Source organism: Cetorhinus maximus, unplaced genomic scaffold, assembly GCF_964194155.1.
Source record: "Cetorhinus maximus unplaced genomic scaffold, sCetMax3.hap1.1 HAP1_SCAFFOLD_363, whole genome shotgun sequence".
Lineage (NCBI taxonomy): Eukaryota > Metazoa > Chordata > Chondrichthyes > Lamniformes > Cetorhinidae > Cetorhinus > Cetorhinus maximus.
In genome coordinates, this window is record NW_027596309.1 from 214,424 (window position 1) to 230,395 (window position 15,972).

General features: G+C 50.3%; 1 long non-coding RNA gene across 1 annotated transcript in view; it reads right to left on the minus strand.

Moving 5' to 3' along the window:
- Positions 1–15,972, minus strand: part of LOC144673430 (uncharacterized) — a 37,125-nt gene that overhangs the window by 9,331 nt on the left and 11,822 nt on the right. Inside the window, exon 2 of the long non-coding RNA XR_013574308.1 lies at positions 14,632–14,727. This is a non-coding gene — a long non-coding RNA (uncharacterized LOC144673430). The remainder of the gene's footprint in view (positions 1–14,631; positions 14,728–15,972) is intronic.

The following is a 15,972-nucleotide window of genomic DNA, read 5'->3' on the forward strand; positions in this document are numbered from 1 at the left end:
GTCCATGCCCCTCATCACCTTGTACACATCGATCAGGTCGCCCCTCAGTCTTCTCTGCTCCAACGAAAACAACCCAAGTCTATCCAACCTCTCTTCATAACTTAAATGTTTCATCCCAGGCAACATCCTGGTGAATCTCCTCTGCACCCCCCTCCAGTGCCATCACATCCTTCCTATAATGTGGCGACCAGAACTGCGCACAGTACTCCAGCTGTGGCCTCACCAAGGGTCTATACAACTCCAACATCACCTCCCTACTTTTGTAATCTATGCCTCAATTGATAAAGGCAAGTGTCCCAAATGCCTTTTTCACCACCCCACTAACATGCCCTCTCCGCCTTCAGAGATCTATGGACACACACGCCAAGGTCCCTTTGTTACTCAGAACTTCCTAGTGTCATGCCGTTCATTGAATACTTCCTTGTCAAATTACTTCTTCCAAAGTATATCACCTCACACTTTTCAGGGTTAAGTTCCATCTGCTACTTATCTGCCCATTTGACCATCCCATCTATATCTTCCTGTAGCCCAAGACACTCAACCTCATTGTTAACCACCCGGCCAATCTTTGTGTCATCCACAAACTTACTAATCCTACCCCCCACATAGTCATCTATGTCGTTTATATAAATGACAAATAATAGGGGACCGAGCACAGATCCCTGTGGTACGCCACTAGACACAGGCTTCCAGTCACTAAAGCATCCTTCTGTCTTCACCCTCTGCCTCCTACAACTAAGCCAATTTTGAATCCACCTTATCAAATTACCCTGTATCCCATGTGCATTTGCCCTCTTTATAAGTCTCCCATGTGGGACCTTGTCAAAGGCTTTGTTGAAATCCATATAAACTACATCCACTGCGCTACCCTCATCTACACACCTGGTCACCTCCTCAAAAAATTCAATCAAATTTGTTAGGCATGACCTCTCTCTGACAAAGCCATGCTGACTATCCCTGATCAAACCTTGCCTCTCCAAGTGGAGATAGATTCTCTCCTTCAGAATTTTCTCCAATAGTTTCCCTACCACTGACCTGAGACTCACTGGCCTGTAGTTCCCTGGCTTATCTCTACAACCCTTCTTAAATATCAGAACCACATTAGCTGTTCTCCAGTCCTCTGGCACCTCCCCCGTGGCCAGAGAGGAATTAAAAATTTGGGTCAGAGCCCCTGCGATCTCCTCCCTTGCCTCCCTCAGCAGTCTGGGACACAAATCAACTGGACCTGGAGATTTGTCCACTTTTAAGACTGCCCAACATCTCCAATACCTTGTCACTCCCTATATCAATTTGCTTAAGAACCTCGCAGTCTCTCTCCCCGAGTTCGATACCTTCATCCTCATTCTCTTGGGTGAAGACGGATGTGAAGTATTCATTCAACACTCTAGCGATATCCTCTGGCTCCACCCATAGATTGCCCCCTTGGTCCCTTATGGGCCCTACTCTTTCCCTGGTTATCCTCTTCCCATTGATATACTTATAGAATATCTTGGGATTTTCCCTACTTTTACCAGCCAGAGCTTTCTCATATCCCCTCTTTACTCTCCTAATTGCTTTCTTAAGCTCCACCCTGCACTTTCTGTACTCCACTAATGCCTCTGCTGATTTGCTTCCCTTGTACCTGTTAAAAGCCTCTCTTTTCCTTCTCATCGTAACCTGAATATCTCTGGTCATCCATGGTTCTCTGGGCTTGTTACTCCTTCCTATCACCCTAGAGGGAACATGTTGAGCATGTACCTTCCCCATTTCCTTTTTGAACACTCCTCACTGTTCCTCTGTAGATTTCCCCACAAGTAGCTGTTCCCAGTCTACCTTGGCCAGATCTTGCCTTATTTTACTAAAATCCACTCTCCCCCAATCCAAAACATTTTTTTGCAACTTGTCGATTTCTTTCTCCATAACAAACTGAAACTGTACCATGCTGTGGTCGCTATTGCTAAAATGCTCCCCCACCACCACCTCAGCCACCTGTTCGGCTTCATTTCCCCAGAATTAGGTCCAGCAATGCACCATCCCTTGTTGGACCCTCTGCGTATTGACCTAAAAAGTTTTCCTGTACACATTTCAAGAAATTCACTCCATCCAAGCCTTTAACACTATGTCTATCCCAATTAATGTTGGGAAAGTTGAAATCGCCTAATATAATTACCCTATTGTTATTGTTTTTACACACCTCCACAAATTGTGCACATATTTGCTCCTCAATTTCCCGCTGACTATCTGGGGAGTCTATAATAAACACCTAACAATGTGGCTGCCCCTTTTTTATTCCTACGCTCTACCCACAAAGCTTCATTCGATGCCCCCTCCAAGATATCATCTCTCCTTACTGCAGTAACTGACTCCTTAACTAATGATGCAACGCCTCCTCCTCTTTAACCCCTTTCCCTGTCTCGCCTGAAGATTCTATATCCCGGAATGCTGAGCTGCCAATCCTGCCCTTCCCTCAACCACGTCTCAGTGATGGCTACTATATCACAATTCCACGTGTCAATCCTCACCCTTAACTCATCCGTTTTACCTGTAATACTCCTGGCATTAAAGTAGAGGCCATCCAGCCTTGCCTTACTCCCTTGAAGCTTATTACAGCTGTACTCCCTCTGACTTGATTGTTTTACTGTATTATCACACGTCCCTATTCTGCTAACATTCTGTGTCCCCTCCCCCCTGCCTAGTATAGAGGAGTTTCACAACAAGAATTATTCCTGGGATGAGGAACTGTAGCTGCGAGGGGAGATTGGAGAGGTGGGGGCTGTTTTCCCTGGGGAAAAGAAGGCCGAGAGGAGACTTGATGGGAGGTATTCAAGATCCTGAGGGGTATGGACAGGGTAAGTAGTGAGAAGCTGTTCCCACTCAAAAGAGCATCAAGAACGAGAGGGCACAGATTCGAAATAATGGGCAAAAGGAGTAAAAGTGACGCCGGGAAAAATTTGGAGTCCGGAAAAAAACATCCTGAGAGGGTGGTAGAGGCAGGTTGGACCCAACGATGGGCATTTCAGGAGGAGGCCATTCAGCCCCTCGAGCCCGCTCGCCCCCATTCAATCAGATCACGGCTCACCTGACTGTGGGCTTAACTCCACTTTCCTGCCTGTCCCCCCCGCCTCCCGTAACCCTCGACTCCCTCGTCGATCAGAAACCTGTCTAACTCGGCTTCGAGTATATTCAGTGACCCGGCCCTCCACCCGGTCTCTCTCTGGAGTTCCACAGGACTGACCACCCTCCGAGAGAGGAAATCCCTCCTCATCTCCGTCTCTCCAATGGGAGACCCCTTATTCTCAAACTGTGTCACCCCCCTCCCACTCGTTCTAGATTCTCCCCCAATGATGATGGGGGGAAACATCCTCTCAGCCTCCACCCTGTCGAGACCCTACCCCTCAGGGTCTTATCTGTTTCGATAAGATCCCCTCTCATTCTTCTAAACTCCAATGGGTACAGGGCCCGACCTGCTCAACCCCTCCTCATAAGACAAACCCCCTTCATCCCCGGGGAATCGGCCCAGTGAACCTTCTCCGAACAGCCTCCGGTACAAGTATGTCCCTCTTCATGATTTAGGTGAGGGGGGGGTGGTGAATGTACTACAGCCAAGTTTAGACCATAAGACATAGGAGCAGAAATTAGGCCAATCGGCCGATCGAGTCTGCTCCGCCATTCAATCATAGCTGATAAGTTTCTCAAGCCCCATTCTCCCCGCCTTCTCCCCGTAACCTTTGATCCCCTTACCAATCAAGAACCTACCTACCTCCGTCTTAAATACACTCAATGACCTATGGCCCTCCACAGCCTTCTGTGGCAATGAATTCCATAGATTCACCACTCACTGGCTAAAGAAGTTTCTCCTCATCTCTGTTCCAAATGGTCTTCCCTTTACTCTGAGGCTGTGCCCCTCGGGGTCCTAGTCTCTCCTACTAATGGAAACATCTTCCCCACGTCCACTCTATCCAGGCCTTTCAGTATTCTGTAGGTTTCAATCAGATCCCCCCTCATCCTTCTAAACTCCATCGAGAATAGACCCAGAGTCCTCAAACGTTCCTCATATGTTAAGCCTTTCATTCCTGGGATCGTTCTCGTGAACCTCCTCTGGACCCCTCTCCAGGGCCAGCACATCCTTCCTGAGATACGGGGCCCAAAATTGCTCACAATATTCTAAATGTGGTCTGACCAGAGCCTTATAAAACCTCAGCAGCACATCCCTGCTTTTATATTCTAGTCCTCTCAAAATAAATGCCAACATTGCATTTGCCTTCCTAACTACCGACTCAACCTGCAAGTTAACCTTAAGAGAATCCTGGACTAGGACTCCCAAGTCCCTTTGCACTCCATATTTCTGAATTCTCACCCCATTTAGAAAATAGTCTATGCCTCTATTCTTCCTACCAAAGTGCATGACCTCACACTTCCCCACGTTGTCTTCCATCTGCCACTTCTTTGCCCATTCTCCTAACCTGTCCAAATCCTTCTGCAGCTTCCCCGCCTCCTCAATACTACCTGTCCCTCCACCTATCTTTGTATCATCTGCAGTTTGTGGATGACTCAAAAATAGGTGGGAAGGCAAGTGGTGAGGGTGACACAAAGAGTCTACAGAGGGATATAGACAGGGGAAGTGAGCGGGCAAAAACTTGGCTGGTGGAATATAATGTGGGAAAATGTGAGGTTCTGCACTTTGGCAGGAAGAATAGAGGAGCTGAACATTATTTAAATGGAGAAAGGCTGCAGAAAGCGGCAGCACAGAGGGATTTGGGGGTCCTCCTGCATGAATCACAAAAAGCTAACCTACAAATTTAGCAGGTAATAGGGAAGGTAAATGGAATGTTGGCCTTTATTTCAAAGGGAATGGAGTATAAAAATAGGGAAGTCTCGCTAAAACTACACAAGGCACTAGTTAGACCACACCTAGAATACTGTGAACAGTTTTGGTCCCCTTATCTAAGGAAAGATATCCTGGCATTGGAGGCAGTCCAGAGAAGGTTCACTAGGGTGATCCCGGGTATGGAGGGATTTTCTTATGAGGAGAGGTTGAGTAGGTTGGGCCTGTACTCATTGGAGTTTAGAAGAATGAGAGGCGACCTTATTGAAACATATAAGATTCTTAGGGGATTTGACAGGGGAGATGCTGAGAGGCTGTTTCCCCTTGTGGGAGAGTCTAGGACCAGAGGGCATAATCTCAGAGTAAGGGGTTGCCCATTTAAGACAGAGATGAGGAGGAATTTCTTCACTCAGAGGGTGGTGAATCTGTGGAATTCTTTACCGCAGAGGGCTGTAGAGGTTGGGTCATTAGGTATATTCAAGGCCAAGATAGACAGGTTTTTAGTCAGTAAGGGAATCAAGGGTTATGGGGGAAAGGCAGGAAAGTGGAGTTGAGGATCATCGGATCAGCCACGATCTCATTGAATGGCGGAGCAGACTCGATGGGCTGAATGGCCTACTTCTGCCCCCACGTCTCATGGACCCAAAGTGTGTTCCAATTGCTCTTCTAAGAGACTTGGCTGTAATGTGTAGACTCTTCCCTCTAGTCCCAGGCTGCCCGAACCAGCGGGAATAGTTTCTCTCTCTCTCTCAACCCTCGCAGTCGCCCTTAATATCTCCAAATCTTCGATCCGATCGCCCCCCCCCCACCCCGTAACCTTCTAAATTCCAGGGAACGCAACCCCTGGGGTCCGCGAAATCTCCCCCCCGCCCCTCGTAATCTGACGCTCGGAGTCCGGGCTATCCATCCTGGTAAACCTTCGCTGCCCTCGCTCCCTCCCTCCCTCCCAGGGGCCAGTACCAGCATATCCTTCCTGAGGTGTGATGCCCTTGCCCTGATCGCCCTGGAGGAGGCGGTAGCGAGCCCCGCCTCATTGAACCGCTCTCCGCCATTCGTTAAGGTCACGCCTCATCCGATTGTGGTCTCAAATCCATTTTCCCCCAACACTCAACCCCCCCCGCCCGCCCTAAACCTCAAACCACCCCTTGTCTAGCAAAAATCGGTCCAATTCATTGAATAAAGTCAACGCCCACTGCTCTCCGAGGAAGCGAATTCCACAGAGCAACGATCTGTTGGACGTAAAATATATTCTCCTCTTCTCAATCTTAAATGGCGGACCTCTTAATTCTTGAAACCACGTCCCCTGGTTCTAGGCTCCCCTACAAGCAGGGGTGGGGCCCATCCTCCCGGTATCTACCCGATCAAAACCCCTCCGGATCTCATCCGTTTCAATAAGATCGCCTCTCGTTCTTCTCCGCTCCAGACGGGACAGACTCAAAGCCTGCTCAGGCTTCCTTCGCCCCGAGTTGGAGGGGGCAGGGGGGGAAGGGAAAGGCAGGATTTAGGAGCGGGAGGAGGCCATTCAGCCCCTCGAGCCCACTCCGCCCGTCACCGAGATCGCGGCTGATCCGGCTGTGGTCTCAACTCCGTTTTCCAACCCTCGGCCCCCTCGTCGATCAGAAACACGTCTGACTCGGGCCTCGAATATCTCCAGGATCGCGCAGAGTGCGGAAGAGGCCCTTCGGCCCATCGAGCCTGCCACCGACCCCCCCCGACCTACCCACCTAACCCCGTTCACCAGCGCTTGGCCCCCGTAGCCTCGAATGTGACGAGGTGCCAAGCGCTCATCCAGGTACTTTTTTTTAAAAGGACGTGAGGCTAACCCGCCCTCCACCACCCTCCCAGGCAGCGCATTCCAGACCCTCACCACCCTCTGGGTTAAAAAAAAAAACCACGCGGGTTCAAATCCCACCCAGTAGAACTTGAAACCCCGATTCGGTTCTTAAAATAAAACAAAAGAGCCGGAATCGAAAGGGGCTGGTCTCAGTCACGGGCGTCCGTGGAATGATTGTTGTGAAAAAAATAAACAAGTAAGTAAGTCCCGAGACCCATCCCGTCCACGGGCGTCCCTTCGGGCAAGGGAGATGGCCGCCCTCACCCGGTGTCAGGGCCCCACACGTGACCCAAGATCCACAGCGGCCAAGTGGTTTCGCTCTTCACTGCCCCTCCGGAATGGGCCGGCCGAGGCGATTAGGGCATCGGCGTGGCAACACGTTAACACAACGCGTTTGCAAAATTAAGCGGGAGCCTCCTCCTTGGCGCCCACCCCACGACGTGTCTACTTGGGGGCCTGAAGACACGTCTTAAGTTAAGGCCGCCTCTCTTGTCCGCCTGATGCTTCTACCACCTCCCCTCCTCTGCCTATTCCCTGTACTTCAGTCCCCCACCACCCCCCGGGTATAAAAACCAACATTCCCAGCCCCGCCCCCGTCGATACACCGAAATAGGGAGGCCCTGTCCCTTTAAATAGCCCGAGATCAAGGCGCTAACACAGTCCCAATCCACCCCATGCACCCCGCCCCCCATCAATACACCGAAATACAGTCATGGGGGTCGATCGCACAGAAAAAGGCCCTTCGGCACATCAAGTCAAACAAGTACCTGATTATTCTCATCAACTTTTCCAGCACTAGGCCCATAGCCTTGTCTGACATGGGCATCATCGCAAGTGTACATCCAAGTACTTCTTCAATGGTTAAGAGGGTTTCTGCCTCTACCACCCTTTCAGGCAACGAGTTCCAGATTCCCCGCCCACCCTCTGGGTGAAAAAAATTCTTCCTCACGTCCCCTCCTAAACCTCCCGCCCCCTTACCTTAAATGTATGCCCCCCCCCCCAGTTATTGATCCCTCCACCAAGGGGAAAAGTTCCTTCCTGTCTACCTTATCTATGCCCCTCACAATTTTATACACCTCAATCATGTCCCCCCCTCAATCTCCTCAGTTCCAGGGAAAATAACCCCAGTCTATCCAATTTCTCCTCATAACTAAAACTCTCCAGCCCAGGCAACATCCTGGTAAATCTCCTCTGCACTCTCTCTCTCTCTCTCTCTCGTGCAATCACCATAAGACCATAAGACATAGGAGCAGAAATTAGGCCAATCGGCCCATCGAGTCTGCTCCGCCATTCAATCATGGCTGATAAGTTTCTCAACCCCATTCTCCCGCCTTCTCCCCATAACCTTTGATCCCCCTTACCGATCAAGAACCGATCTATCTCGCTCTTAAATATACTCAATGACCTATGGCCTCCACAGCCTTCTGTGGCAATGAATTCCATCGATTCACCACTCTCTCTGGCTAAAGAAATTTCTCCTCATCTCTGTTCTAAAGGGTCTTCCCTTTACTCTGAGGCTGTGCCCTCGGGTCCTAGTCTCTCCTACTAATGGAAACATCTTCCCCACGTCCACTCTATCCAGGCCTTTCAGTATTCTGTAAGTTTCAATCAGATCCCCCCTCATCCTTCTAAACTCCATCAAGTATAGACCCAGAGCCCTCAAACGTTCCTCATATGTTAAGCCTTTCATTCCTGGGATCGTTCTCGTGAACCTCCTCTGGACCCTCTCCAGGGCCAGCACATCCTTCCTGAGATACGGGGCCCAAAATTGCTCACAATATTCTAAATGTGGTCTGACCAGAGCCTTATAAAGCCTCAGCAGCACATCCCTGCTTTTATATTCTAGTCCTCTCAAAATAAATGCCAACATTTCATTTGCCTTCCTAACTACCGTGTCAACCTGCAAGTTAACCTTAAGAGAATCCTGGGCTAGGACTCCCAAGTCCCTTTGCACTCTAGATTTCTGAATTCTCTCCCCATATAGAAAATAGTCTATGCCTCTATTCTTCCTACCAAAGTGCATGACCTCACACTTCCCCACGTTGTAGTCCATCTGCCACTTCTTTGCCCACTCTCCTAACCTGTCCAAATCCTCTGCAGCCTCCCCGCCTCCTCAATACTACTTGTCCCTCCATCTACCTTTGTATCATCTGCAAACTTAGCCAGGATGCCCTCGGTTCCTTCATCTAGATCATTAATGTATAAAGTGAAAAGTTGTGGTCCCAACACTGACCCCTGCGGAACTCCACTAGTCACCGGCCGCCATCCTGAGAAGGACCCCCTTATCCCCACTCTCTGCCTCCTGCCAGACAGCCAATCTTCTATCCATGCTAGTACCTTGCCTCTAACACCATGGGCTCTTATCTTACTGAGCAGCCTCCTGTGCGGCACCTTGTCAAAGGCCTTCTGGAAGTCCAAGTAGATAACATCCATTGGCTCTCCTTTGTCTAACCTACTCGTTACCTCCTCAAAGAATTCTAACAGATTTGTCAGGCATGACCTCCCCTTGATGAAACCATGCTGACTTTGCCCGATTTTACCATGCACTTCCAAGTATTCTGAAATCTCATCCTTAATAATGGACTCTAAAATCTTACCAACGACCGAGGTCAGGCTAATCGGCCTGTAATTTCCCGTCTTTTGCCTCACTCCCTTCTTAAACAGGGGGGGTTACATTAGCGATTTTCCAGTCCTCTGGGACCCTCCCTGACTCCAGTGATTCCTGAAAGATCACCACTAACGCCTCCACTATCTCTTCAGCTATCTCCTTCAGAACTCTGGGGTGTCATCCAACTAGTCCAGGTGATTTATCCACCTTCAGACCTTTCAGTTCTCCTAGCACCTTCTCCTTGGTAATGGCCACCATACTCACCTCTGCCCCCCAACTCTCTTGAACTTTGGGGGTGTCACTCGTGTCTTCCACCGTGAAGACTGACGCAAAGTACCTATTCAGTTCCTCCGCCATTTCTTTGTTCCCCACTACTACTTCTCCAGCGTCATTTTCCAGCGGCCCAATGTCAACTTTTGCCTCTCTTACCCTTTATATATCTAAAAAAAACTCTTGCAATCTTCTTTTATATTACTGGCTAGTTTACCCTCATATTTAATCTTCTCCCTCCTTATTTCTTTTTTAGTTGTCCTCTGTTAGTCTTTGTTGGCTTCCCAATCTCCTGGTTTCCCACTGCTCTTCGTCACATTGTATGCTTTCTCTTTAGCTTTTATGCTGTCCCTGACTTCCCTTGTCAGCCATGGTTGCCTCGTCCTCCCTTTAGTATGCTTCTTCTTCCTAGGGATGAATTTTTGCTGTGTCTCCCAAATGACTCCCAGAAACTCCTGCCATTGCTGTTCCACTGTCTTTCCTGCTAGGCTCATCTCCCAGTCAATTCTGGCCAGCTCCTCCCTCATGCCTCTGTAGTTGCCTTTATTCAACTGTAATACCGTTACATCTGATCCCAGCTTTTTCCTCTCAAATTGCAGGGTAAATTCTATCATATTATGGTCACTTCCTCCTAAGGGTTCCTTCACCTTAAGCTCCCTTATCAAATCTGCCTCATTATACATCACTAAATCTAGAATTGCCTGTTCCCTAGTGGGCTCCACCACAAACTGCTCCAAAAAGCCATCTCGTAGACATTCCACAAATTCCTTTTCTTGGGATCCACTCCCAACCTGATTTTCCCAGTCTACTTGCATATTGAAATCCCCCATGATCACTGTAACCTTGCCTTTCTTACACACCTTTTCCATCTACTGATGTATCTTGTGCCCCACATCCTGACTACTGTTCGGAGGCCTGTACATAACTCCCATTATGGTTTCCTTACCTTTGCGGTTCCTCAACTCTACCCACACAGATTCTACATCATCTGACCCTCCGTCATTTCTTGCTATCGATTTAATTTCATTTCTTACTAACAAAGCAACCCCACCCCCTCTGCCAACCTGCCTATCTTTTCGATAGGATGTATATCCTTGGATATTTAGCTCCCAGTCCTGATCCCCTTGTAGCCATGTCTCCGTGATGCCCACCACATCATAACCTGCCCATTTCAATCTGCGCCACAAGCTCATTTACCTTATTTCGTATACTGTGTGCATTCAGATACAACACCTTCAGTCTTGTATTTCCCGTCCCCTTTCTCATTGTCGTCCCTTTATCTGATGTGCTTGAAGTTAGATTCCTAGCCCATTCCAAACACTCTGTCCTATTTTGTGGTTCTGGGGACTTTAATAGCCTCTCCTGGGCTCTCCTTTCTTTTCAGTTTTTTCATAATTTTCCATGAAGTTGAATCCACCCCCCCACACGCTAACCTGCTGCTTTGTTTCCCATTAGTCATACTTCTTGGGAGTTTTACCCTTCCCTCTCCCCACCAACTTTCTAGTTTAAAGTCCTGTTGACCACCCTATTTACCCTTTTCGCTAGAACATTGGTCCCAGATCGGTTCAGGTGGAGACCGTCCCAACGGTACAGATCCCTCCTGTTCCGATACTGATGCCAGTGCCCCACGAAATGGAACCCCTCTTTCCTGCACCACTCCTTTAGCCACGCGTTTACTTCCCTTATTCTTGCGTCCCTATGCCAATTTGCACGTGGCTCGGGTAGTAATCCGGAGATTATAACCCTTGAGGGACCTGTTCTTGAATTTAGTTCCTAGTTCCTGATAATCCCCAAACAGGTCCTCTTTCCTAGTCTTGCCTATGTTATTTGTCCCGACGTGGACCACAACAACTGGATCCTCCCCCTCCCTCTCCAATATCCTTTCAAGCCGGTCAGAGATGTCCCTCACCCTGGCACCGGGCAGGCAACATACCATGCGGGACTCTCGATCCTGCTTACAAAGGAAGCTATCAATTCCCCTAATTATAGAATCCCCTACAACTACCACTTGTCTTTTTGCTCCCCCCTCTTGAATGGCCTCCTGTGCCACGGTGCCGTGGTCAGCTGGCTCATCCTCCCTACAGCCCTGTTCCTCATCCACACAGGGAGCGAGTACCTCGTACCTGTTGGACAAGGTCAAGAGCTGAGGCTCCTCTGCTCCTGAACACAGGATCCCTCTACCTGCCTCACTTGCAGTCACACCCTGCTGACCCTGACCGCTGACCGGACTCGAGGTGCTTACCGGGTGTGACTGCCTCCTGATACAAAGCGTCCAGGTAACTCTTCCCCCTCCCGGATGTGCCACAGCGTCTGGAGCTCGGACCCCAGGCTCATCAATTCTGAGCCGGAGTTCCTCCAGCAACCAACACTTGCTGCAGATGTGGTCACTGCGGCTCGCAATGGGATCTGTCAGCTCCCACATCATACAGCTACAGCACATCACCTGCCCAGCCATCTCCACTTAGATAATTCATTTATTTTACATCCTTCCTATAATGCGGATTCCAGAACTGCACGCAATACTCTAGCTGTGGCCTAACCAGCGTTTTATACAGTTCCAGCATAACCTCCCTGCTCTTATATTCTACGCCTCGGCTAATAAAGGCAAGTATCCCATATGCCTTCTTAACTGCCTTATCTACCTGTCCCGCTACCTTAAGGGACCGGTGGACATGCACACCAAGGTCCCTCTGATCCTCGGTACTTCCCAGGGTCCTGCCATTCATCGTGTATTCCCGTGCCTTGTTTGTCCTGCCCAAGTGCATCACCTCACACTTATCCGGATTAAATTCCATTTGCCACTGATCAGCCCATCTGACCGGCCCGTCTATATCCTCCTGTAATCTGAGGCTATCCTCCTCACTGTTTACCACCCCACCAATTTTCGTGTCGTCCGCAAGCTCACTGATCAACTCTCCTACATTCAAGTGTAAATCATTTATATATACCACAAACAGCAAGGGACCCAACACCGATCCCTACGGAACCCCACTGGACACAGACATCCAGTCACAAAAACACCCCTCGACCATCACCCTCTGCTTCCTGCCACTCAGCCAATTCTGGATCCAATTTGCCTTGGATCCCATGGGCTCTTACCTTCGTTCTCAGTCTCCCACGCAGCACCTTATCTAAAGCCTTGTTGAAGTCCAAGCAGACTATGTCAAATGCATCGCCCTCATCTACACACCTGGTCACCTCTTCGAAAAATTCAATCAAATTGGTCAGGCATGACCTTCCCTTAACAAAACCATGCTGACTGTCCTTGATTAACCCCTGTCTCTCCAAGTGTAGATTAATTCTGTCCCTCAGAATTGCTTCCGATAGTTTCCCCACCACTGAGGTTAGACTGACTGGCCTGTATTTCCCTGGTTTATCCCTTCCTCCCTTCTTGAATAACCACATTGGCTGTCCTCCAGTCCTCTGGCACCTCCCCTGTGGCCAGAGAGATATTGAAAATTATTGCCAGCTTCGCTGCTATCTCCTCCCTTGCCTCACTCAACAGCCTGGAATACATTTCATCCGGGCCCGGAGGTTTATCTACTTTTAAGCCTGCCAGACCACTTAGAACCTCCTCCCTTTCTATGCCAATTTCTTTAATTATATCACAGACCTTCTGCCTGATTTCCATACCCACGTCGTCCCTCTCACTTGTGAACACCGACACAAAGTATTCATTTAGAACCCTACCTACGTCTTCCGGCTCCACACACAAATTATCACCATGGTCCTCAACGGGCCCTACTCTTTCCCTAGTTATCCTCTTACTCTTAATGCACTTGTCAAATAACTTTGGATTTTCCTTAATTTTACCTGCCAATGTTTTTTCATGCCCCCTTTTTGCTCTCCTAGTTTCCTTTTTAAGTTCCCCCCCTACACATTCTATACTCCTCTAGGGCTTCCGTTGTTTTGAGCCCTCGGTATCTGCTATTAGCCTCCCTTTTTCTCTTTATCCAATCCTGTATAATCCCTCGACATCCAGGGTTCCCTGGATTTGTTGGTCCCACCTTCATCCTTACTGCAATATGTTGGCCCTGTCCTCTCCCTATTTCCTTCTTGAATGAGTCCCACTGCCCTGACGCAGATTTACCTAAAAGTAGCTGCTCCCAGTCCACTCTGGCCAAATCATATCTGATCCTATTAAAATCGGCTTTACCCCAGTTTGGAACTCTGATTTCTGGCCCATCCTTGTCCTTTTCCATACCGACCTTGAATCGAACAGAGTTATGATCACTATCTGCAAAATGCTCCCCCCGCCGATACCTCTACCACTTGCCTGGCTTCAGTCCCTAAAATTAAGTCCAGGACCGCCCCCTCTCTTGTAGGACCTTCTACGTACTGGCTTATAAAGCTCTCCTGGATGCATTTTAAGGAATTCCGCTCCCTCTAAACCTATCACACCATGACTAACCCGGTTAATGTTGGGGAAGTTGAAATCCCCCACTATTACTACCCTATTATTTTTACACTTCTCTGAAATTAGCCTCCGGATCTGCTCTTCTCTTTCTCTCTGACATTTTGGGGGCCTTTAGTGCACTCCCCAGCAATGTGATTGCTCCTTTTTTGTTTTTCAGTTCTACCCATACACAGGGAGGCACTGTCCCTTTAAATACCCTGAGATCAAGGCGCTAACACAGTCCCGATCCAACCCCCTGCAACCACCCCTCGATACACCGTAACAGGGAGGCAACTGTCCCTTTAAATACCTTGAGATCAAGGCGCTAACACAGTCCCGATCCACGCCCCCCCCTTCCCAACCACCCCTCGATACACCTTAACAGGGAGGCACTGTCCCTTTAAATAACCTGAGATCGAGGCGCTAACACAGTCCCCATCCACACCCCCCTTTCCAATCACCCCTCGATACACCGTAACAGGGAGGCACTGTCCCTTTAAATACCCTGAGATCAAGGCGCTCACACAGTCCCCATCCACACCCCCATCGATACACCGTAACAGGGAGGCAACTGTCCCTTTAAATACCCTGAGATCAAGGCGCTCACACAGCCCCGATCCTCCACCGCCACAGGACAGAAAGGGATCACAGCAACCCCCCCACACCACCACCCCCACCCCATCCCATCCACCCCTTTCGCAAGTGCCCCGAATACTCACATGGGAGAGAAGAGGAGCTGCCCTTTCGTCCCTTCCAGTTGGTTGCCCACCACACAAGCAGGGGGGTGGGAGGGGGTGCTTTGCTTGCCTTGGTCTCTGCAAAGTCAGGAGGAGAGAGGAGAGAGAGAGAGAGAAAGGGTCCATTTATTATTGTTGTTGTAAAACACAATGCAATGCCCCATGCAAAGCAGCCCTGGTGCATTTCATCAAGAGGGTTGCATTAATGCATCTCTTTAAAGAGGATGATGGTGGTAAAATGCCCAGGAGGGTTAAAGAGCCCCCTCCCCTTCCTTCTCTTACCTGCAGCACCCTCCCTCTCTCCCCAGACACACACCCCCTCTCTCTCTTGTTCTGCAGGACAATGAAGGCTTGCAGACAGGGGCCTCTGCAGCCTGCAGCAGCTCAGGCCCCGCCCCCCTCCCGCCTCGCCATTGGCTGGAGGACCTCCCCCCCCCCCACGCGCCCGGGAGCCGATTGGCCGGCCCCCGCCGTCCAGTCGCCGCGCGCATTCCGGGGGCGACCGTCATTGGCTGGAGGACCCTCCGCACGCAACCACTCCCCTCCCGGGACCTCCTCAGCCTGGTCCTCCAACTGATCTGATTGGTCGCCTTCCCCAACCCCCCCCCCCTAGAACACATACACATGACCCCGCCCCGTCGCCCGGTCCTTGATCTGATTGGACTCCAGTCACTCCCCCCTCCCCCAAGAACGAATCACGGCCCCGCACCGTCGCCCGGTCCTCCAAGTGATCTGATTGGTCATCTCCCCTGTCCCTCCATCACCCCAACCCCCCCCCCCCAACACACACGACCCCGCCCCCGTCGCCCGGTCCTCCAAGTGATCTGATTGGTCCCCTCCCCTGCCCCACCCCCAACACACACACGACCCCGCCCCCTCGCCCGGCCGTCCAAGTGACCTGATTGGTCGGCTCCCCATCCCCCACCCCAAAACACACACACACACACACGACCCCACCCCCTAGCACGGTCCTCCAAGTGATCTGATTGGTCGCCTCCCCTGCCCCCTCCCCCAACACACACACACACACACACACACACGACACCGCCCCCTCGCCCAGTCCTCCAAGTGATCTGATTGGTCGCCTTCCCTGCCCCTCCACCGCCCCCACCCCCAATGCACACGACCCCGCCCCCTCCCCCCCCAGTCCTCCAAGCGATCTGATTGGTCGCCTCCCCTCCCCCTCCACCAAAACACACTCATGACCCCGCCCCCTCGCCCGGTCCTCCAAGTGATCTGATTGGTCGCCTACCCCCCTGTCAATCACCCGTCGGGGAACGCGCCGGCGGAAAAAAAAAACCACAACAACAGAAAATTTAGGTC